General features: G+C 48.2%; 1 long non-coding RNA gene across 1 annotated transcript in view; it reads left to right on the forward strand.

Moving 5' to 3' along the window:
- LOC109282432 (uncharacterized) overlaps nucleotides 1–10,921 on the forward strand; it is a 107,335-nt gene extending 96,414 nt beyond the window's left edge. The window contains exons 3-4 of the long non-coding RNA XR_002089406.2: nucleotides 3,578–3,681; nucleotides 10,401–10,921. This is a non-coding gene — a long non-coding RNA (uncharacterized LOC109282432). The remainder of the gene's footprint in view (nucleotides 1–3,577; nucleotides 3,682–10,400) is intronic.
- The last annotated feature ends 12,474 nt before the right edge of the window (nucleotides 10,922–23,395 follow it).

The following is a 23,395-nucleotide window of genomic DNA, read 5'->3' on the forward strand; positions in this document are numbered from 1 at the left end:
TATTAGATTACCCTGGAGGAAAGTTGGATCCAGCAACAGGCATGGCATCAAAGGAATGGGGGTAGAATTAAGAGTACCTAAGATGTCAGTGCATGATGACCCACAGGTATTCTTGGAAAGTTTGGAGTGGGCACCGCTGGTGGCTGGGCTTGAAAAATCCTGCTGGGCTGGACAGCTGGGAGTATTGCTAATAGGAAAAGCTCAAGCAGCCTATGGTGCCATGATGTGGAACAAAGCTATGGACTATGATAAGGTAAAGAGAGAAATCCTTTATTGGCTGGATATTAATCCCGAGACCTGCTGGCAGGCATTCAGAGCTAAAAAGAAGAGAGAGGAAATGAGCCATGGACTTTTCTGCAACGTTTAGTTGATCTGTTAACAAAGTGGTTGAAGCCAGAAGAAAGTTCAAAGAATGACATCTGTGACAGGATCCTACTAGAACAGTTTCTGAATGACTTGGATGAAGAAACCCAGAATTGGGTCCGATACCATAGGCCAGTATCTTCAGCTGAGGCACTGCAATTGGCAGAAAACTTCAGCAGCACTCTAGGGAAAAAGCCTTCAGATCAGAATGTAAAGGCTGCTGTGTACCTGAGACCCCATGAGTCCATGAGACCAGGGAGTAGAGAGACCCGACATCATAGGAGGCCCAACAATAACTGATGATCTGTATCCAAAGTGGGAAGGCATGGCACATGTCCTGAGACTGCACCCACCTGATGTGGACGATAAGGTATCTCTGTTTGAAGACTTGGGCACAACTCCAGGTCCTGGGGAATCTGGAGGCGTGGAGTCCATGGACTGTAGCATAAGGAAGGAGATTAAAGGTGGCCCATTGCCCCATCCAGTGGTGGAAGCATGGGTTGGAGGTGAGAGGTTTGAAGCCATTGTGGATACTGGGTGTGCTCTCACATTTATACAGGATATGCTGGCACCTGGCGAATATATGCTGAAGGCCAGCCTGGTCAGGATAACATGCATGCACAGACATGGCACTTATTACCCCCAGAGGGTTTATCAGGTCTCTGTATTGAAGACCACTAGAGACATACCTGTTGGGGTGGCTCGGGACCTACCTTACCCAATGATTTTAAGCTGGAACTGGAGAGAAATCTATGATGTGTTAAACATCATAAGGGACAACAGGCTGGGTGAAGTTGGCCTATTGGGGAGTGAGGAGGATGATCCAGTTGGGGAAAGCTTCAATGTGGAATGATTATCCTGCAGTAAATCATTCCAGAGCACACACGAGACAGAGAGGGATTTCCAAGCCATCAAAGAGACCGAGCTGGCAAAAAATAAAGAGGAAGTGGTAGACCCAGGAAATTATACAAGCCTGCCGAGATTCAAGGTCAGGAGAGGGTTGCTTTATAGGATAAAGCAAGGGACACAAGAGGGGGAGGAGGTAGCCTAACTTTTAATACCATATTTAGGGTTTCCTTATTGAGGTTGGCCCATGAACATCCCTTGGGCGGGACATATGGGGTATAACAAAACAGAAGCCCGATTAACAAAATGGTGCTTTTGGCCCAAGATGTATGAGCAGGGGGAGAGTTTCTGCCGGGCCTGCCTGGCATGTCAGAGGGTAAGCATGAATAAACCAGCCCAGGCACCCTTACAATCTATGCCCATGATAGGGGTTCTGTTCTCCCGCATTGCACTGGATGTGGTGGGGCCCCTCCCCAAAAGTTCAGCAGGGCATCAGTATCTGTTGGTTATCATAGATTATGCAACCCAGTTCCCAGAGGCAGTCCCCATGTGAGCTGTCACTGGGCCCCGGGTAGCAGAAGAACTTCTAAAATGGATCACCCGGGTGGGCATCCCGAAAGAAATTGTCATGGAACAAGGGTCTAATTTTATGTCAGGGTTTCTGCGGAGTCTGTGTAGGGTATTGCAAATTAAACAACTACATATGACTGTATACCACCCCCAAACCAATGCGTTAGTGGAAAGGTTTAATGGGACCTTGAAGAATGTGCTGTGGTGGTGTGTGCAGGCAGAGCCCCATAAGTGGGACCTGATGATTCTGCCACTGTTGTCTGTTGTCATCCTTGGGGTGTGCCCCATTTGACTAGGTATATGGACATCATCCAAGGGGATTGTTAGATCTGGTGATAGAAGGTTGAGAAGAAATACCTCGGAGGGGATTAACCACATAGAGTATGTGCGAGAATTGAGGCAGTTCTTGCAGAAAGCAGGGGAACTGTCACGAGAAAAATTGAGGGTAGCGCAGAGGACTCAAAAGGCTACCTATGATAAAAAGACTCAGGAGAGGAGCGTTCAAGTAGGCCAGAAGGTCTTGGTGTAACTCCCAGATACTGAGAAGAAGCTCCTAAGGTGTTAGCAAGAGCCTTTTGAGGTGATTCGGCAAGTTGGCCCTGTCCATTATGGGGTATCTAAACTGGGACATAGGAAAGCGAAGCAAATATACTATGTTAATCTACTTAAACGATGAGACCAGGAGGGTTTGTTGATTGATTCCTCTCCACCGGATGAGGAGCTTCGTCGGGGGTGGACATGAGACAGAACACAGAGGGGATAATGGTCCTGGTTGGAGTCCAACTCAGTCCTCAGCAACAGCACCAGTTCAGGGGTGTGGCAAATTAATTTCAAGATATTTTTAGTGAAATTCCAGGGTGTGCTAGAGGGATAACTCATTGGATAATAACCCCTGTAGGGCCGATTGTTAGAGAAAAATGGAGGAGGATCCCACATTACAGATGAGGCCATTTGTATGGAAATTTTAAAAATGTTGAAACAGGGCATCATTCAGGAGTCCTGAAGTCCGTGGCACAGCCCCACTATAGGGTGACTTAGCCTGATGGGTCATTGTGGCTATGTGTGGACTTCAGGAAAGTGTATGCCATATCATGATTTGATGCTTTTGCCATACCTCAGATTAGTGAGCTGTTGGAGAAAGTGGGACAGGCCAGGTTTATCTCAACCCTGGATTTTGCAAAGAGGTACTGGCAGGTGCTGCTGCAGAGGGAAGATGGGGCCAAAACTGTGTTTGGCATTCTGTGGGGCTTATATGAATTTAGGCAGATGCCTTTTGGGCTACACAGAGTGGCAGCTACCTTTCAAAGGTTAATCAAATGGGTGTTGGCCCCACATCAGCAATACGCCACCGTTTACATACATGATATTATATATACGAAAAGTTGGGAGGAGCACCTAGAAGCAGTCAAGGCAGTGCTGCAGGAATTACATCAAGCTGGGCTCATGGCCAACCCAAAAATGTGTCCTGGGTAAGGCTGAGTACAAAGTACCTACGGGTTTTGGTAGGCCAGGGACATATTTACCCGTTAGCTGACAAGGTAGAAGCTTTGCGTCATTATATTCCACCCCGGAGCCACAAACAGCTGAGAGCATTCTTAGGCCTAGCAGGGTATTATTGATGATTTATACCTCAGTTCATAGAAATCACAGCACCCTTAACTGATTTGCTGCAAGGGAAGAGTAAGGGCCCCCTTAAGTGGGATACCGTGTGTAGACAGGCATTCGAGAAGACAAAAAAGCCCTCTGTCAGGATGCAGTGGTGGAGACTCCAGACTCTGAATCACCTTTTATCCTGCAGGCAGATGCCTCTGATAGAGCATTAGGTGCCGTTCCTTTGCAAGAAGTCAATGGAACCCTTTGGCCTGTAGCCTATGCCAGGAAGCTGAATCCACAGGAGACAAGGTATGTGATGGTTGAACATGAATGTTTGGCCATAAAATGGGGTGTTGACTATTTTTGGTATTACCTGCTAGGGCACAAGTTTGCCCTAATAACTGATCATGCCCTGCTGAGGAGGCTTAAGACTAAAGTCTTTGGCTTCCATGACCACAGTCCGCTCTTTGGTGAGAGAGGCAGTGAGCTGCTGGGAAGGGGCAGCCTCCACCTCTCTCCACTGGGGAGGAGGCTCTTCTCAGCCAGACTGGCTGACCTGCTCCACTGGGCTTTAAACTAAGCCTGACGGGGGATGGGAGGACTACTGCCACTGCTGACCTGCTGAGCAACCCTTGCAAAGCCAGCAGACCAAGGCACTTAAGGAAGCGCACGCCTGCCCCAGTCCTGGAGTGAGCTGTAGGCAAGGCAAGGGCCCCCAAGGGGCACTTGCATGCCTGTACACAAATGCCAGGAGGTTGGGGAATAAACAGGAGGAACTTGTCCTCCTACTTAACACAAATAATTATGATGTCATAGGGATAACGGAGACCTGGTGGGACTCCACCCATGACTGAGCCACAGGTATAGATGGCTATACCCTGTACAGGAGGGATTGAGTGGACAAAAGGGGCAGGGGTGTAGCTTTCTATGTCAAGGAAAGCTATGCATCCTTGCAAGCTGACATTGGTGCCCAGATTGAATGGCTGGAGACCCTCTGCATCAAAATCTGTGGGGAACACGGCACAGGTGACACAAGGGTGGGAGTCTATTACAGACCTCCTACCCAGGATTAAGAGCTTGACCACGAGCTCTCCATGGAATTGGTTGATGCCTCATGCTCCCAGTGCATGGTTGTCATAGGAGGCTTCAACTACCCAGACACCTTGTGGCAAGAGAGCTTGGTCAAATCCGAGTGGTCACAAAGCTTTCTCTCATGCATGGATGAGCTCTATCTGATGCAGGAAGTCTACAGGCTGACAAGAGGTAAAGTGCTGCTCAACCTGGTTCTGGCAATGGAGGATGACCTAATCAGTGACCTAATGATCAAAGGGAAGCTAGGTGACAGTGAACACAAGCTGATCACTTTCACCATCCACTGTGAAGCTGTCAAGTCAGTCAGCAATACATAAGTCCTTGACTTCAGGAAAGCTGACTTTGACAAGCTCTGGAGGCTTGTCGATGAGGCCCTAAAGGGCCACAATCCAAAGGGGAGGGGAGTTCAGTATGTGTGGTGGCTCCTCAAAGGAGCAATCCTGGATGCAAAAGCAAAGTCTATTCTATCTTGGAGGAAAGGAAGCAAAAGGGCGCAGCAGCCCCCCTGGCTCTCCAGGGAACTAGTGAACCTCCTTGTCGCAGAGCACCTCAGTGCTCTGCTCCTAGAGAGTGGAAACTGCCAGGGAGAAAGAGCCCTGGCAGGACATAACGAGCACAGCTGTGGGTTGCCAGGGATAACGAGCACAGCTGCGGGTTGCCAGGGGCAACCAGGAAGTCAGCTGCCTGTAGGAGGCAGGGCCTGGCTCCTATAAAGCCCAGGGCTGAGGCCAGGCTGGCAGTTCCCTGCTAGTGGCCAGATGGAGAGGAGCTCCTGAAGTTGAAATGCGAGAACTGCTCGAGCAGAGTAAAGGATGGTGGCTCCAGGAGATTGGAGCAATGTTGTTATAGCCAGGCGGCCTTAAGTTAAGTTTTAGCCAGGAGGCTTGCATTTTGTTTTGTTGTTTATTACACTGGTGGCTAGGGTGAGGCTATAAGGGGTTGGAGGAGGCCTCATAGGGACCCCCAGAGGAGTGGGGGCCCCAGCACCTGAGGAGGGCGCAGTGTACTCATCGGGGACTCGCAACGAAGGGTGAGGACCCCAGCACCAGAGCAGGCGCAGCATACTCAGGGGGAACCCCCAGTGGTGTGGGAACCCCGGCGCCAAGGAGGGCACAGCTAAAGGGGGCTTAGACCCCAGCCCCAGAGAGGGGGCAGTATTATTAGGAAGCCCAGCATGGGCAAAGCGAGCCCCAGAGAGGGGGCAGTATTATTAGGAAGCCCAGCGTGGGCACAGCGAGCCCCAGAGAGGGGCAGTATTATTAGGAAGCCCCAGGGCAGGTGTGGCGAGCCCTGAGGAAGGTCTAGTGCTGCAGTAAACCCCGGAGAAGGGTGGTGTACTGCGGTGAACCCCGGGGAGAGGGGGTAGTGGTGCGGTGAGCCCTGGAGAGTGGGGGTAGCAGTGCGGTTGGGCCTGAGAGAGAGGTGGCTTGATGAGAAGTCCCAGAGGGGGCGCAGAAGTCCCCAGGAAAGGGGGCGACATTACAGGGAAGGCCCCAAGTGGGCTCAGAGAGCCCAAGAGAGGGGCTGCACGACAGAGGAGGCCCCAGAGAGGGGCGATGTCGCAGGGCACCTCGATGCTCTGCTCCTAGAGAGGAGAAACTGCCAGGGAGAGAGAGACAGAGCCCTGGCAGGTCATAACGAGCACAGCTGCAGGTTGCCAGAGCAACTAAGGGGAGCCAGCTGGCCAGAAGGGGGCAGGGCCTGGCCCTTATAAAGCCCAGGGCCGAAGCCAGGCTAGCAGTTCTCTGCCAGCAGCCAGAGAGGCAGGAGCTCCCGAGGCTAACAGCAAGTACCGCTTGAGTGAAGGTTAAGCCATGATGTTAAGTTATAGCCAGGCGGCTTTGGGTTGTGTTTGGAGTTATAGCCAGACGGCTTGAGTTTGCGTTTGGGTTATAGCCTAGGGGCTTGTGGTTTTGCTTTGACGTTGTGATATTACAACCGGAGGTTTGGGTGAGGCTGTAGGGGTTGGAGGAGGCCTCATCGGGGACTCACAAGGGAGTGTGAGGCCCCCGGCGCCAGTGAGGGCGTGCTAGGCACTGAGAGTTACAGGGCAGAGTCGTGAGGTCAGTTAGCTCAGAGAGGAGTGGCTGAGCCTCATAGGGACCCCAGAGAGTGTGGGGTGCCCCAGCGCCAGTGAGGACGCAGTCTAGCGCCAGGAGGGCACATCATTCTTACAGCGCCAGTGAAGGCGCAGCTTGCACACCAGTGCGGGAGCAACTGGCAGCGAGGAGCATGGCCAGTGTGTCGCGGGCACAACCGGTAGGTTGCAGACAGGGGACATAGACACCGGATCACTTGCGGGGTGCATAGACCCCAGCCCCAGAGCGAGGGGTGATCTTCATTGAGAAGCCCAGGGTGGGCATGGCGAGCCCCAAAGAGGGGGAGCGTCACATTGTATTTTTGAGAAGCCCGTGGGGGCACGGCGAGCCCCAAAGAGGGGGAGTGCCACACCGTGTTATTGAGAAGCCCCGTGCGGGCACGGTGAGCCCCGAAGAGGGGGAGAGCGCCATATTGAGGAGCCCTAGAGGGGGGCCATATTGAGGAGCCCAGAATGGGCGGGGCGGACCCGGTAATAGGCCTGCACTGCAGGGAAACCCAGGACAGGGGCAGGGTGCCGCGGTGGACCCCGACGGAAGGGGTTAGTGGTACAGCATCCCAGAGAAGGGCAAGGTGCTGCGGTTGCTCCGAGAGGACGGGGAGTAGCAGCGCGGTGAGCCCATATCATTAAGGGTGGTAGTGCGGTGGGCCCGAGAGACCGGTGGCCAGAGAGGACGTCCTAGAGGGGACTAGCCGAGAATAGAGAAGGCCCAGAGTGGGCTGGACGAGAGTCCCAGTGAGAGGCTGGGTACTAGAGAGAGCCCAGAGTGGGCTAGATCATAGAGGAGGCCCGGGAAGCGGGCATGCAGACATACCAACGTCTATTACATCTGCGAGGCTTGGGGCGTGGTATCAGGGGAGGTAGGAGCCACGCATAACCCATAAGGCTAGGGTGTCCGAGGAACACGCACCGTATCGGGAGACCCCCAGGGGTCCCGGAACACACGGGGACAGAGGTCCTGAGTAGCCATGCCCAGGGAGCCGTAGGCAGCCTCCCTATTACATTTTCCAACAAGACGTGGCGGGCAAGAATAAGAGGGTGCCTTGGGCCGGCCTGACACAGAGCGAGGGACCTCGAGGAGATCACGGCCCTCCTGAAGGACCCCGCTGTGACAGGCGACATCACAGGGAAGGCCTCGAGGGGGCTCAGAGAGCCCAGGAGGGGGCAGCATAACAGAGAAGGCCTGAGAGACGGGCATGAATATAGGCAGAGAGACACACCAATGTCTATCCCATCTGCGAGGTTTGGGGCGTGGTATCGGGTGGTTGGAGCCACATGTAGCCCATAAGGCTAGGGTGCCTGAGAAGCACCCATCATACAGGGAGACCCCCGGCGGGTCCGGGAAAACATGGGGACAGAGGTCCCAACTAACCGTGCCCAAGGAGATGTGAGGCAGCCTCCCAACTTTAACTTAAGATCAAAGACGTGGCGGGCGAGAATCTGAGGGTGCCCTTGGGCCGACTTGGCACAGAGGAAGGGGCCTCAAGGAGTTCACGGTCCTCCTGTAGGACCCCGCCGTGACACTCCTGCATCTAAAAAGAAAGACCTACAAAGGATGGAGGACTGGATCCACTTCCGAGGAGGAATACTCTGCACTGGTCTGGACCTGCAGGGAGTGAAACAGGAAAGCCAAGGCTGTGACGGAACTCCAACTAGGTACAAGTATCAAGGACAATAAAAAGTCCTTTTTTAGATATGTGGGGAGCCAAAGGAAAAGCAAGGGCAACATTGGACCCCTGCTAAACCAGATTGGAGAATTGACAACCGACACCCAGGAAAAAGCCAACTTGCTAAATGGGTACTTTGCGTCAGTCTTTCACCAGTCTCACGGGATGCCTCTGCCCATTACAAGGCAGGGAGGCCTGGGTGAGGGAGATTCCTTACCCTCCATCAATGCTGAGCTCATGAAGGACCACCTTGAGAGGATGGATACCTTCAAGTCAGCCAGCCCTGACAGTTTACACCCCAGGGTACTCAAGGAGCTGACAAGCACCATACCTCAGCCCCTGGCATGGATCTTCGAGTGAAGTGCCTGAAGATTGGAAGAAGGCCAATGTGGTGCCTATCTTTAAGAAAGGGAGGAAAGTGTATCCTGCAAACTATAGGCCCATCAGCCTGACCTTTATCCCATGGAAGGTCTTAGAAAAGATTATCAAAGAGGCAATTCTTAACAGACTGGCTGATGGCAGCATCCTGAGGAATAGCCAGCAAGGATTTGTTGAGGGTAGGTCTTGCTTGATCCATCTTATTTTCCTTTTATGACCAGGTGACCTATCACCTGGACAAGAGAGAAGAGATTGATGCTGTATATTTTGACTTTAAAAAAACCTTCGATCTGATATCCCATGATGACCTCTTAGCAAAACTGGCCAACTGTGGCCTTGGCTTCACCATGATCCACTGGCTGGAGAATTGGCTCCGCGGTCAGACACAGAGGGTGGTGGTTGATGGAAGTCAATTGTCATGAAGCACTGTGATTAGTGGGGTCCCCCAAGGCTCTGTCCTTGGGCCAACACTATTCAACATCTTCATTAATGATGTGGACATTGGTATCAAAAGCGGCCTGGCCAAGTTTGCCAATGACACCAAACTTTGGGGTAAAGTGTCCACACCTGAGAACAGGAGGGTGATCCAGGCTGACCTTCATAGGCTCAGGAAATGGGTGGATGAGAACCTGATGGTGTTTAACACCGAAAAATGCAAGGTTCTCCACCTTGGGAAGAAAAACCCACAGCATGCTAATAGGCTCGGCAGTGCTGCACTGGCTAGCACTATGGACGAAAGGGATCTGGGGGTCATGACTAACCGCAAGATGAACATGAGCCTTCAATGTGATGCTGCAGCTATTGAAGTGAGCAAAATGCTGGCTTGCATCCATAGAAGCTTCTCAAGCAAATCCTGGGATGTCATTCTCCTGTTTTACTTGGCCTTGATGAGGCCGCAGCTGAAGTACTGCATCCAGTTTTGAGCTCCACAATTCAAAAACAATGTGCCCTGCTGAACGGGTAAATTCTGAATCACCTCGAGTCGGTTCAGCCCGGCCGAGACAACAAGCAGTTTGGCAAGGCACCACAAGCATTTTGCCAAAGCAGCCACTCTGCAAAGGGACCCAATGGGGCAGCTCCCTGCCCAGGCTTCTCTGCCTACAGGGGGTGGGGAGGGCTGGCTGGCTGGCTGCACTTCTCCTCACAAGCATTTTGCCAAGGCAGGAACTTTGGAAAGGCACTTTTCCCACCGTTTTTTCATGCTCTTTTGCAGCCCAACACCAGACTGGATTTTTTTTTTTACACCAAAATGAGGCCAGCGGCAGGGGGTTGTGGGGAGGTCCTGCCCCATTCGAGGCCTATAAATTTGGGGAGCACTTATTGGGGTGCACATATGTTATATCAGTGAGTGAGGTTTGAGGCAGAGGAGAGTTGGCAGCACACCAGAGGCAGCCCAGTGGGGAGACCAACAGGGAGAGTTGCCCGTGAGGGGCACAGGAATGAGAATGCAGCATTCAAGAAGAGTGCAGGCTACTGAAGTCGGGTGCAGTGAAGTTTCAGTTGCTGGCTGAGAGCCGCTTTATGACCTGGGACTTGAAAGAGGACATTGCAACGTGCTCCACAACCGGCCAAACTTTACGCATTGGTTTTAAGTGACACTTAACATTTGGCCATGCCGTTGGGGGTGGGGGGGATTGTTTACTTCAATTTTCATATAAATCATGTTGGTGGATTTTTTTGTCATGAAGGAAGGTACAGAAGGTGTACAAGAGATCTGGTCTGGAAACACTGCATGGTAGTTTTCCAATAAAAATTCCTATGCTCTTTCCATGCTCCCTCCCTCCTATTTTTAGCTTCTATTGCTATGCTGCACTTCTGCTGGTGACAACAGGAAGAGGAGAAGGAACCCACTTACAGAGCCTGAGAAGGATGCCTGACACCACTTCCTTCTGCATTGTCTTAACTGGCAGTCTCAACTTGCAATGCTAGCAATGTCTCACTGCCAGGTGCCTATCGCTACTGGTATTGGATTCATAATACTCAAAAAAGAATTGTATGACAAATGAGCATCATGATTAATCCTGATAATGGTAGTAAACAGTGCATGAATAAAAATTAACCCTCTCTCTGCCATGATGTACAGAGTTTATAAAAATAGACAAATGAGACCTTGTCCTGTGAATATAGTAGCTACTACACATGCATGTGAAATAATGATCGTTAATTAAAAAAAATATATTGTTTTAATATTAACATGCTATTATTTATTAATGAATAGAATGTTTTTGTCTCTGGTCAGGTTAAGAACCATCTATGCAGTGTGTGTGTGTGTGTGTGTGTGTGTGTGTGCCCTGCTTCCAGGGCTGACTGTCGCTCAGCCTACTGGCCTACATTGTGCAAGATTTTGAAACGGTGAAAAATTACAAATGTCCAGGTAGTCCAAACAGTAGTACTTACTCAAATATGCTTCATTACTCTTTTGAAAGATGCTGGATTCAATTTTCCTTTTCTTTTCATTTGGTTTATATTTATTACTTCAATGTAACAAAAAAAACAGAGGTTAGTATACAACAGTAAATGGCAATATGGGTTGCTCCTCCCTTGCTCCTCCATTGTTGCCAAGAGGAAGGGAGATTACTCCAAAGAGGGAGGACCTTCCCTCCCTCCCTCCCTCTTGCTCCCTGCCTGGTGACTTTAAGTGACTGGTATCTTCATTTCAGAATTAAGATATTCCACTCCATTCTCAGAAGTTACAGCCCCATTCAAAACTGCACCCTTGCTTCCCCACTGCATGGTGGGCCTTCCAACCCTCCCTAATGACATATGAAAAATTGTACACAGTACTCCACCTGACTACCAGCAGCACTCCCCCTGAGAAACCCCCCAGCTGGTGGGTCTCCTTCTTTCCATGTCTAAGCAAATGAACAAGCCCTCCACATGGGAAGATTTGCTCCCTGCCCAGGCTTCTCTGCCTATGTGCGGGTTGGGGGAGTGGCTGGATGCATTGCCCCTCACAAGTCTGCCTTGGACACAAATAGTTTGTCAAGGCACCGCAAGCATTTTGCCAAGGCAGTCACTTTGCAAAGGCACCCAAAGAAAGGGGGTGGGGTGGGTGGGTGGGTGGCATTTTTGTGATGTAAAGGTAGATTAATATTGTTTGGGATCCCTAGGGCAGCAGCACCCTACCCTGCATTATTTTTTGTCTCTTCCCTGCAGGGGTGGGTGGGTGGGTTCTCACTGTGAAAGCTTTGATTCATAAAAGGTTCAATAAAAACATTAAGGGATTTAAATGAGAATGAATCATCTGACTCCTGTCTTTTGTGAAACCATTCTCAAAGACAAGCTGCAGAGTAGCAGCATTGGGTGGGTAGGTGTTGCTGTTGGGTGTTGCTGTTATGATGTAGAGCTGGATTAATATATTCCTTGAGTACCAGGGATCTCACCCGATAGGCACCCCAAGGGTACTACTCTGCCCCCACAGCCAGTGACCACTACACTGCCCAGCGTGCATGCATGCAGCTGCTCCACTGTGCACCTTTGGCTCCGTCGGGGGCGGGGGGGGAGGACATTTAGGGAGGGTGTTTTGGAGGTGATGCAAAAAACAAAAGCCAAGCATTAGGCTCATAATACATGGAAGATTTGCTAATCGCCCTCTTTCAAATGTTTCTCCCATGCCTCGCACAATATTGCTGTGTGCTGCTTTTTCTTGTCTGTCGGATTTGGGATGGGGTGCTCTGTGTGTATGTTGGGGGGTGAGTCTTTCTTACAAAAAGGCACTGCAGCCTCAGAAAGGCTTGACAGGATCACTGTACATTGGGATTGGGGGTAAAACAAGCATTGAACCTCCCCTAACAGTCCACCCTGTAACTCTTTCCAGTAGAGCCATAAACGTCCCCAAGCAAAGGATCCCCACGCTGAGGCGGGTGGGCACGGTCATCATCCATCCCCAACCCCAAACCACATGGACAGACTTCCATGTGTGCCAATCTTCCCATGAAAGAAAACATACTACACATCTGTACAATTTCAAATCTTTATTTAAAAATGTGGTGCATTTACTTTTTTTTAATATAAAAATACATTATTTAAAAAATAGATAGTACATTAATTAAATACAATTAAAAAAAATTTTAAACTAATAGAAAGATAGGAAAATAGAAAAAAAGGAGGAAAAAAAGGGCAGCATTTTCCTCCCAAGCACCTCTATATCTGTCCAGCACTGTTTATCAAAACATTACCTATACACTAGCTTTCATACAATATCTATATCTCTACACTACACATATACACTATTTAACTATACACTATTTTCTATAAGACAACCATACACTACTTATTACATACACTAGAAACTATTTAACAATTGCACTATTACTAAATAACTTGCTTCTACTTGTGGGGTCTTGATGCTTTTCTTATTGATCCTTTTTAATTTCAGATCTCAAAAGTCTTCTGCAGGGAGAGGAAAAAGAAGACGACAACGGGGTTTTGGACCACAGTTCAAATACTGCCCTCTTGCCCCTCCCCTTCCATCGTTAGAAATAACATTTCTCTGACATTACCTATATATCACCTGGGATGCTGCATATCCTGGCACACAGCATCCACCTGCACTTTTCATCGTGTTTCTGGAATGGCAATGTTAATTATAAGAAATAGGAAAGGTTACCTACGAAATACTGAAGTTTTAAGAGGTGCCACACTCCAAACATAGCTGCAAACTTACCATTCTGGTGATGCCACTGTGCTTGGCAGTTCAGAACACCAGCACCATGGTGGGTGCAGCAGGCAGCGGGTGCAGGGGGAGCGCATACACAATTGCTGGTGGAGGTACGGACAGAACCGCTACCCTAAGCATACAAAAGTAGCATACAACAGTAATTGGCAATATGGGTTGCTCCTCAATTTCTTTATTTATTTCTGTATTAAGTATTCTGTGCTAGGGTAATTACTAGAGATGCCCCGCACAAGGTGCCCCAGGTGCCTGCAGTCAGCTGTTGGAGCAGGGGGAGGGAAGGAGGGATGGGCAGGAGCCAAAACAGAAAAAAAAATTACAGCAGCAAATGACAGCGGCACCTACAGGCCAAAGGCTTGAACTACAGAAATTGGGCAGTGCCACCTGCCACACAAGTCTGTGAGTCACTTGTGTGTTTACACGCCACGAATCCATAGATACAATGAAGTAATCAGCGGCAATGCAAACTAAACTATGTCGTAGCAGCTTTTGTTTAATGCACCGAAAAGACTTTTAAAGTGGCAGGAAATCCCACTCATGCAAAGACAAATGAAGTTGCGGCAGCATAAATGGGAAATCTCATGTCATGTACAAACATCCTTAGGAACCTTCAACAATCACACAGCACTCAACAGCCTTCCTAAAAACTAGTCCCTCTGAACCTAGGTCTCTGATATTGCATGTTTCTGCCCCTCAGCCCCTAAGTAAATTTTAATTAGAAATTAATTTCTAATGAATGTGTTGATAACTTTATCCTTTTTTTTTGCCAGTGAGGAGTATGTGTGGCAGCATCTTATGCCCTCTATTATATTGCTATTCAGAATCATTCGCTTAATGTTTTGACAAAATAATTTTTGGCCTGTGGGTTCACAATGGAGTTCTTTTGGAAGGATATTAAAAATATTTAATTTAATTTATTTTGCTTTTAATAGAATAGTGTAGGAATAATATTGTAGCTGTGGTTGTCCAAAAATTGTGTGAGGGGGAAGGATTTCTTAGGGTGATATCTTTCATTGGAGAAACTATGTAGTTGGGATAAAGTTAGACAAGCTTTCAAATGCAAGACATTCTTCCTCAGGCCACTGACTGCACTTCAAGATACCTATTTTAGAATCTATGCCTTCAAAATTCATGTTCTGAAAATGTTTTGTAATATTTGCTCAAAACAGATTGTTACTGCTTGTAAACTGGTGTTCAGAAAACAAGTGCAAAATAGACATGAAGTAAATTAAGTGAATTTAATTGGGTGAAAATTCAAGGTAATGTGTTTGAGGCATTTGTTTGGCTCTTTTGACATATGCAATTTACTGGTCTTTTTCTCAGGGATGCCTTGGAAACAGAATCACAGTCAGGTGTAAATATATAAAAAGTGGATGAAATGTTGCCACCCTTTTGTTTAACAGGTTACAAATGGAACATATTTATTCATTTTGTTTGTGCAGATGGGTCCTCCTTTTCTCCCCTCCCCCCACCCACCCTTACAAACACTACCTAAAGGCAGCATTGGTTTCATAGCCTATACTTGTTTAATGCAAACAAGTTTTTCACCATATTTAGGTCCTCATCTTTCTTTTCTCTTGCTCGACACAATCCCTGTTTCTCTTTGTTATTTATTTTGTTGGTAATTATAATTAAGACATGGTTTTGATCTCACTGTTTTGTTGTGATAGTGGATTTGTCCCCTGTTTCTTTCTTATGCTCTAGTTCAGTATGTGTATACATACCTGCGTACAGGCTAGACAGTGTGCAGTATACACATATATGCTTATGCATCAACAATGCAGGGGAAATGGATTCATAACTTATGTGTAAGTGCCCAAAATGCCATTTACTTGCCTACGAAACTGTCATGTAGGTGCACAAAGGGAAGGAGAATTGTGCCCAAATTATCCCTAGGTTCTCAGGAAAGGTGTCTTTATAAATAAAAGAGTGTTAACCACCATAAATAATAAATAGCCACTTCACCTTCAGATGAGAGGACCTGAAACTCAAGCCAGTTATTGTAGGTTGATTGGAATGGAAATTTTCTCTGCACTTAGGCTGCTTGCCTACCAAAGCCCTATCTTTAGAATGCAGATTGGTCCATTTAATACAGTGTTGCTAATACTCATTTGTGTTAGACAGTTGCAATTAAACCAGGGTTTCTATTACAATTAATAGAATACTACATTCATCTCTGCTATCCTAAATATAGATGGACAGACTATCTCATTTGAAAAGAAAGGTCTCTAAAATGGGATAACTGTGGGGCTTTAGGACATAGGTGATGGAAGACCAGGGCTAAGGGATGGAAGGCCAGGGCTCAGCCCCTACAAAGGCCCACATCTGTGGGCTCCAGCTGGCTGCACCAGGACATGGAGGGGCATGCACACAGCTAGGATCACAGCCTGGTGTGTGGATCACTAGCAGCACAGCAGGCAAGTACCAGTCTACTCTGAAGGGGAAAGGGTGTGTGTATGTATGTGTGGAGGCAGATCAAGGCCTCCATGGTGAGGGAGGGAGTGGGGCAGGGGCAAGAGCAAGAGTTGGGGTGAGTGGGGCCCTGGCTGGGCCAGGTCATGGGACAATCAGAGCCCAAGTGGCCTTTCCAGGGACATGGGGGGGCGCAGCTCTTGCTGCTGTGCGCACACTGGCAGAGGCCTGGAGGCACGTGTCCCCCTGATCTGTGTGGGATGGAGGTGGCTGCTTCTGTGCGCTGTGCTTTGTGCACCACTGGAGCTGCCCTGGGAGCTGTGCTACACCATGTGCATCCCACTGTGGGGTGGGGAAGGGGTGTGGCACAGCCCAGCAGCAGCGGGCATGTGGTGTCACACCACTCCTAGGGCAGCTACAGTGGTGCGAAAAGCCCAGTGCAAAGCAGCAGCCACCTCCACCCCATGCACAGATTGGTGGGAGCACGTGCCCCCTGGGCCTCCACAGGGGTATGTACAGTGACAGGAGCCCCCCCACACCTGGACGAGTTGCCCAGGCTCTGATTTTCCCAGGATCTGGCCCAGCCGGGGCACCACTCACCCCAAGCCCTGCCCCTGCCTCTGCCCCACTCCTAGTTCATTGGCCATTTGTTATATTTGGTGAGTTTCATGTAACCTTTGTTTGTCATGCTCACTTTGTTTATTGAAAATTATTAAGGATCAAGGAAAAGAAGAAGAAATGACCACTTGTAATTTTGGGGTAGATTAAAGATATACTAGCTTCACAGGAGAAGGCTGACTGCTATATATGATTGGGGGGTACAGTCATTGGCATTGGAATAGAAGCATTGGCAGTGCTGGCATGTGCCTACTTACAGTTTTATGGAGCTGCTAGCAAAGGGGCAATGACTAAATGGAACAGGAAGCAGAAACTCAGCTACCCTGAGCTGCTTCTGGAGGTGCCACCTCTTTTGTTTTGGACGAGGCACCGTCTGTGATTTACACTGTGAATTAATTTTCCATTGAGGAATGTATTCCAAATTAATATTGAGCTAAGTTGTTTTACTATTTTGTGCTTAATATGAAGGTGCTTTGCACAGCACACCCCATGCTGCAGATAATTTGAGGGTGTCTCAGAGTTTTAATAACTGTTTCCAGAGTTGGTAATGAGAATAATATTTTATTTGGAAAGAAAGCTACCCTTTTTCTTTACTGTGTAGGCTGTGCTTGTTACAGATAGTTAAATTGCACTATAATTTTATTTTACAGTATATACAGGGCTTAATTTTGTAATCCTTACTCTGAATACCACTTACACAAGTTATTTCCATTGATTTAAATGAAGCTAGTAAACTAAGTAAAGGGTGCAGAATCAGGCCTCTCAGTAAATGTACAGCCTATTAGTTACTGGGTGCTGTGATTACTGTTTCAATACATTTTATGAAGTCAGCATATTTTCCACCTCAAATAAGAGAGGGGGAGACTATATGAGTGAATAATCAAGAGGAAGATACAGAAGAAACTTAAATAATATGCAAAATACAAGATGTTGAGGTTTGACATTTGTAAGAAGACATCTAATAACTCATCAGTGAATGTAAATGCCACCTCACTCATAAAACATGCATTCTCTATCACCTAGGATAATGAATGATTACAAATGTCCCAGTGCATACAACACCAACAAAACAAAAGTGGAGCATGAAGTTTAAGTAATAAAGCAAAAAATAATGTTAATGCTACTGCACCTTACATTTATTTAGCGTCTCATTTAGAATGAACTTGAAGCATTTTTGCACATTATAGCTTAGATCCTTAGCTTGCTGGCATCAGTAGAAGTATGCTGATTTAAACCACATGTGTATACTCATGTTCATATAAACACACCATTTAGTTGTAGCTATCAGCATATTGGATGGTTTCAGGTTCTCTGCAGTCTGGGGCAGTGTGGTGAACACTACTGCACTGGTTACACTCAGGTAAATTTTGAAACTTTATCTGAAGCCACAAAGGGCCAGAAACTTAATTTCTGTATAATGTGATTCCAGAAGCTGAGGTCTATAATGCTTGTGTTAATGTAACTCTGGCACTGGTAAATAACTGATGCTCATCTGGCACCGGACAGAGTCTGGAGAACAATGCTTTATGGTAAGCAGCTTACAGAATTCCCATGGTTTTCCTTTCCTATCAGGCAGGCAACACTCACAGAGTTTCTAGGCAACAGCCTAGCAGTAATACCTCAAACAAACCCAGCCCTTTGGGTGTATGAACCTTGAGCATCCTTCCAGTCAATGTTTATTAAACAGGTTTATTAAGCCTATGTTGATTCAATTGATTAAGGCATCAGGGCAAGGCCAGGGAGTGAGAACACTGAAGAAGCAACTGATGTGATGATGGGAAAGAGGGACAGTGACACAGACATGATGAAAAAAACAGGAGATCTAGTGGTCTAATTATCACCTTAATAGGAGGAGCCTGGGGTTTCATAGATTCATAGATTGTAGAGTCGGAAGGGACCACAATAGATCATCGTGTCCGACCCCCTGCCCCTGGCAGGAAAGAGGACCAAGGTCAGATGACCCTAGCCAGGTGACTATCTAGCCTCCTCTTCAAGACCTCCAAGCTAGGTGATAGCACCACCTCTCTTGGAAGTCCATTCCAGATCCTGGCCACCCTTACTGTGAAAAATTTCTTCCTAATATCTAACCTAAATCCACTCTCAACTAGTTTACGCTCGTTATTCCTAGTCACTCCCTGGGGCACCTTAGTAAACAGCGCTTCCCCTATTCCCCATTGACCACCCCTAATAAATTTATAGGCGGCCACAAGATCTCCCCTCAGCCGTCTCTTGTGAAGCCTGAAGAGATTCAGCTCTCTCAACCTCCCCCCATAGGGTCTATCATGAAGGCCACTAATCATGTGAGTGGCTCTCCTCTGGACTCTCTTGAGATTCCCTGCATCCCTCTTGAAGTGTGGTGCCCAAAACTGGACACAGTACTCCAACTGTGGCCTGACCAGTGCTGCATACAGGGGGAGCATCACCTCCTTTGAACTATTAGTCATGTACCTGCTAATGCACGATAAGGTGCAATTGGCCTTGTTGATGGCCTCATTACACTGCCAGCTCATGTTCATCTTGGAGTCAATTATGACTCCAAGATCCCTCTCTGCCTCCGAGCTGCTAAGAAGGACACTCCCCAACCTATTGGTGTGCTGGGGATTCCTCCTTCCCAGGTGGAGTACCTTACATTTATCTTTATTAAATTGCATCCTATTTCTCTCTGCCCATGGATCCAACCTGTCCATGTCAGCCTGAATCTGCTCCCTGCCCTCCGGTGTACTAACTTTGCCCATAACTTGGTATCATCAGCGAACTTGGAGAGGGTGCTCTCCACGCCCTCATTCAAATTGCTGATGAAGATATTGAATAATATCGGTCCAAGGATCGAACCCTGGGGACCCCACTGCCAACCTCCCTCCAGGCCAAGAAGGAACCATCCACCACCACTCTCTGGGTGCAGTCCCTAAAGCCAGTTGGCCACCCACCTGACCATGTAGGCATCCACTCTACAGTCAGCTACCTTCCCAATGAGGATAAGGTGTGAAACTGTGTTGATGGCCTTTCTAAAGTCCAGGAAGATGACATCAGCCTTGGCTCCCATGTCCAGGCAGTGTGTGACCTGGTCATAGAAGGCTACAAGGTTTGTCAGGTAGGATCTACCTGTAACAAACCCGTGCTGGTTTCCCCTCAGCATCGTTTCCCCTGCTGGGCCTGCACAAATGTGTTCTTTGATTATTTTCTCTAGCATGGGTTAAAGCCCATAGCTGGGAGTCAGGGGAATAAAGTGTGGTGGCTTCAGGTCAGCTTTTCAGTGTGGCCTGTATCTCAACTTAGGTGTGTACTCCTGAAACAAGGGCAGTTGTGAAAAAAAAAAATTGTGCTGTGCTGTGCTGTGCTGTGCTGTGCAGTGATTGGCAGCCCCATCAGTGTAGCCTGGCTGCTGCTGTGTTTTTGGATCCCCATACTGGAATCTGTACTTTACCCATGGGCCCTGTAGGGTCTGGTGCCATCAGGGTAGCTGCCATCCCTGGATGGGCTGTCGAAAGAGAGAGAACATCTTTAAGCAGCTGGGATCAGGGCCTTGAACAAAGATGCTCATGTTCATTTAATTGCCTCATTTTGCTGAAAGGAGTAGAGATCCATGAAAGAGCATAGATCCATGCCCATCCCTGACAGCCCTCCTGCTTGATTTTGGAATGCCACAACCCCTCTTCACCTATTTCTCCTTAGCTCTAAAATGTGAGTAATGGTACTTTCCTGCCTCATTGGATATCATGAGGCTGGCTAGAATTCATTATCATTTGCAGAGCGGCTTGTAACCCCCTGATGGCAAGTGCTAACGGAAAACAGAGAGTTATATTGTATTATTACTTGGAAGTTCTGTCTATTGCCTCCTAACATATTAGAATACTCTGAGAAGCTAAGTCTTGTTTCAGGTCATGCCCTTAACCTCTCTGTATATTAGTTCCCCACTGGAGAAAACTTCTCTGTCACAGGGGGGTTGTAAGTGTTAACAAGTTAGGGCCTTGTTTCATTTAATACTGTGTGCCACACAAATGCTGAAGGATGTTAGTGCTGGCTTGAGTTTGGAGTGGTACCCCCTTCCCATTCTGGGCTCCCCTTTCCCCGCCCTCCACTGGCTTACTTGTGACTGCCTATGCTGTCTGTCCCAAGGGAGCAGGTAGGGAAGGGTTAATCTGCTTGCCTAGTCACTGCTGGGATGCTGGTATTTTCTGGGCTGAGCTGGCCCCAAAGCAGCAGCAATGGCCAGGAAGGCATGTTCACCCTTCCCTGCCTGCACATTCTCCTGGCACATCCAGTAAGGACACACACAAGTAAGTGGGGAGGGGAGGGTGGGAGAGAGGGGAATATGGGGTGCTGGGGAGGGAAGCGGGGGCAGTGGATCCAATCCAGACCAATGGCAGAGGTCATCAGGTGGGGTGTTTACTCTAAGGTATAGCCACCAGGGCTGAGCAAAATTTCGTCAGATGTTTCATTTTAACGCTGTTTCAGTTGGTTTCACGTGCGAAACAGTGAAATCAAAATGAAACCAAAGGTTTTGAAACAGCCTTGAAATGAAATGATGGCACGTGAAACATTTCAAAGTTGGGCTTGCTTGCAGCTAAATAGAAACTAAGGAGAGGGAGGGGGAAGCGGGGGGAAGAACTGCTCTGATATTGACCGTGTAGCTGGCCAGTGACTGAGATCCTTCCCTGAGGTCCCTTCCAATTCCAGTGCTCTGGGGAAGGGATGGAAAAACAGCACAAAAAGCACTGTTTGAACTGAGCTTTCTCTGTGACTTGGGGTCAGTTTACTGAACTTTCTCTTCCAGCAGCTCAGAAGCATCAGACAAAAGCTATCACTTTCTATTTCCTAGCCCATTACTAGCACATGGGATCCAATACCTTTTCCTTTCCTAACACCCTTTTATTATTATATTCATTCCTTTCAATTTATTTCAACCCCAAAATCCTCTTTCTGTTTTTGTTATTCTATTTTGATTCTTTTCCCCCAGAAATCTGTGCTTTCTCTCACAGTGTGCATTCCAGGGAAGCACAGCATATATTGCATATTATAATATATAATTTATTCAGGAACACATACATACATTTATATTTTTTTATTTATTACATAAATACATACATACAATTATCTACATATATTACATACATACTACATATATTATAAAAACACATATTACATTACAGAAGAACACAGATTTTTAGGGCACCAAACACTATGAAACACACTATGAAGCGTGCTGGAAAGGCAGCTAGCTGGCAAGTCTTCAGGGAGGGGTGGACAAGCAGGTAGAAGGACAGCAGTAAGTTTCCCACCCCCACCCCAAGCTGAGACCCAGCCTCTTTGCTACAACTAGCGGGCATGAGGCTTACAGTTCTACTGGCAGCAAGGGGAGGGGAGCGGTGCCACTGCCTGATTCTGCATCCCCTTCAAGAACACCACCCACCCACCACCACCATTACATCAAGAAGCACCAGCATGACAATCTCCTCCTCCCCCATTTCACTTCTCATGCTGAGCCTTCCAGTGCCAGAGGGAGAGCTGGAGCTGGATCTGGATCTGAGTGCCATACCAAGGGAAATTCTGGGAAAGGTAGGGAAACATCTGAGTTTGTGCTCCACACCCCTAAAGTTTCCCCTAGAACGAGGTCTACTTCCCCAGAAGGCACTTCGGAGGAGGTTGTGGTAGAGGTTGTGGAGGCAAGTGGCTCAGCTGAGTCTCCTCCTCCTGCTGCTGTTTATCTGCCTGATGAGGAGGGGGAAAAGGCAGCATCTGAACATGCACCTGCACCCCAGAAGGAAGCTGATAGTGTGGTCTGGGGACCATTTTGAGCTGGTAGATGATCCCACATATGCTATCTGCCTGCACTGCCAAGTCAAAACCAGCCAGGGCAAGGGAATGAAACACATGAGCACCACAGGGATCCTGATGCATCTCCGGAGGCACCACCCCTTGCCCTTGCTACTCTTCAGCCTGGCACCAGTAGAAGTGTTCCCCAAAATAAGTCCCCCTCTCAATCCAAAGCCCCCATCTCCCCAAAGCAGAGGCAGGCCACCCTGTCACAGTGGGGCAAGGGTGGAGAGAAAGGGGGGGGGGCACGTTGCAAAGGCAAGCTAGACCACCCAGAGCATTGGGGAGATGCTTTCTGTGGATGGCCAGCTCTTCTCCTTAGTTGAGTGAGCTGGCAGAGGTCATCGTGGAGCCCTTGGCCCAGCTGTATGAACATTTGTGGTCATCTGGCCAGGTGCCAGGGGATTGGAAACTGGCTAATGTGGTCCCAATTTTCAAGAAAGGGAGGAAGGAGGACTCAAGTAACTATAGGCCTGTAAGCGTCATCTTGGTGATCGGGAATATCTTGGAGAGAATCATCAAGGCGCACATCTGTGGGGGGCCTGCAGGGGAGATCATGCTCAGGGGCAATCAGCATGGGTTCACCAAAAGCATGTCCTGCCTGACCAACCTGATGGCCTTTTATGACAAAGTAACTAAATCCTGGGACGATGGTGTCGCTGTGGACATAGACTTTCTAGACTTCAAGACTTTAAGACCTTTGACTTTAAGACTTTAAGACAATAAGGCCTTTGACATGGTCTCTCACCCCATCCTCATCAATAAATTAAGCGACTGTGGCATTGATGCCTGCACAGTTGGATGGGTAAAATATTGGCTGATAGGGGCACCCAGAGAGTAGTGGTGGACGGGTTGTACTCAACCTGGCGAGATGTGAGCAGTGGGGTATCAAAGGGCTTGGTCCTCGGGCCCTCGCTGGTTAACATCTTCATCAGCGACTTGGACGAGGGGGTGGAAAGCTCACTTTCCAAGTTTGCTGATGACACTAAGATGTGGGGCGAGGTGGACACACTTGAAGGGAGAGAGAGGCTGCAACTAGATTTAGACAGACTACAAAAGTGGGCAGATGAGAATAGGATGGGGTTCAACGTAGATAAATGCAGAGTGCTGCACCTTGGGAGAAGGAATCCACAGCATACATACAGGCTGGGGAGTTCCCCTCTTGAAAGCACAGAGGCGGGAAGGGATCTCGGAGTCATTATTGACTCCAAGATGAACATGAACCACCAATGCCAGACCGCAGCCATCAAGGCCAGCCATACCTTGTCA

This window comes from Alligator mississippiensis, chromosome 9, assembly GCF_030867095.1.
Source record: "Alligator mississippiensis isolate rAllMis1 chromosome 9, rAllMis1, whole genome shotgun sequence".
NCBI classification, from domain to species: Eukaryota; Metazoa; Chordata; order Crocodylia; family Alligatoridae; genus Alligator; species Alligator mississippiensis.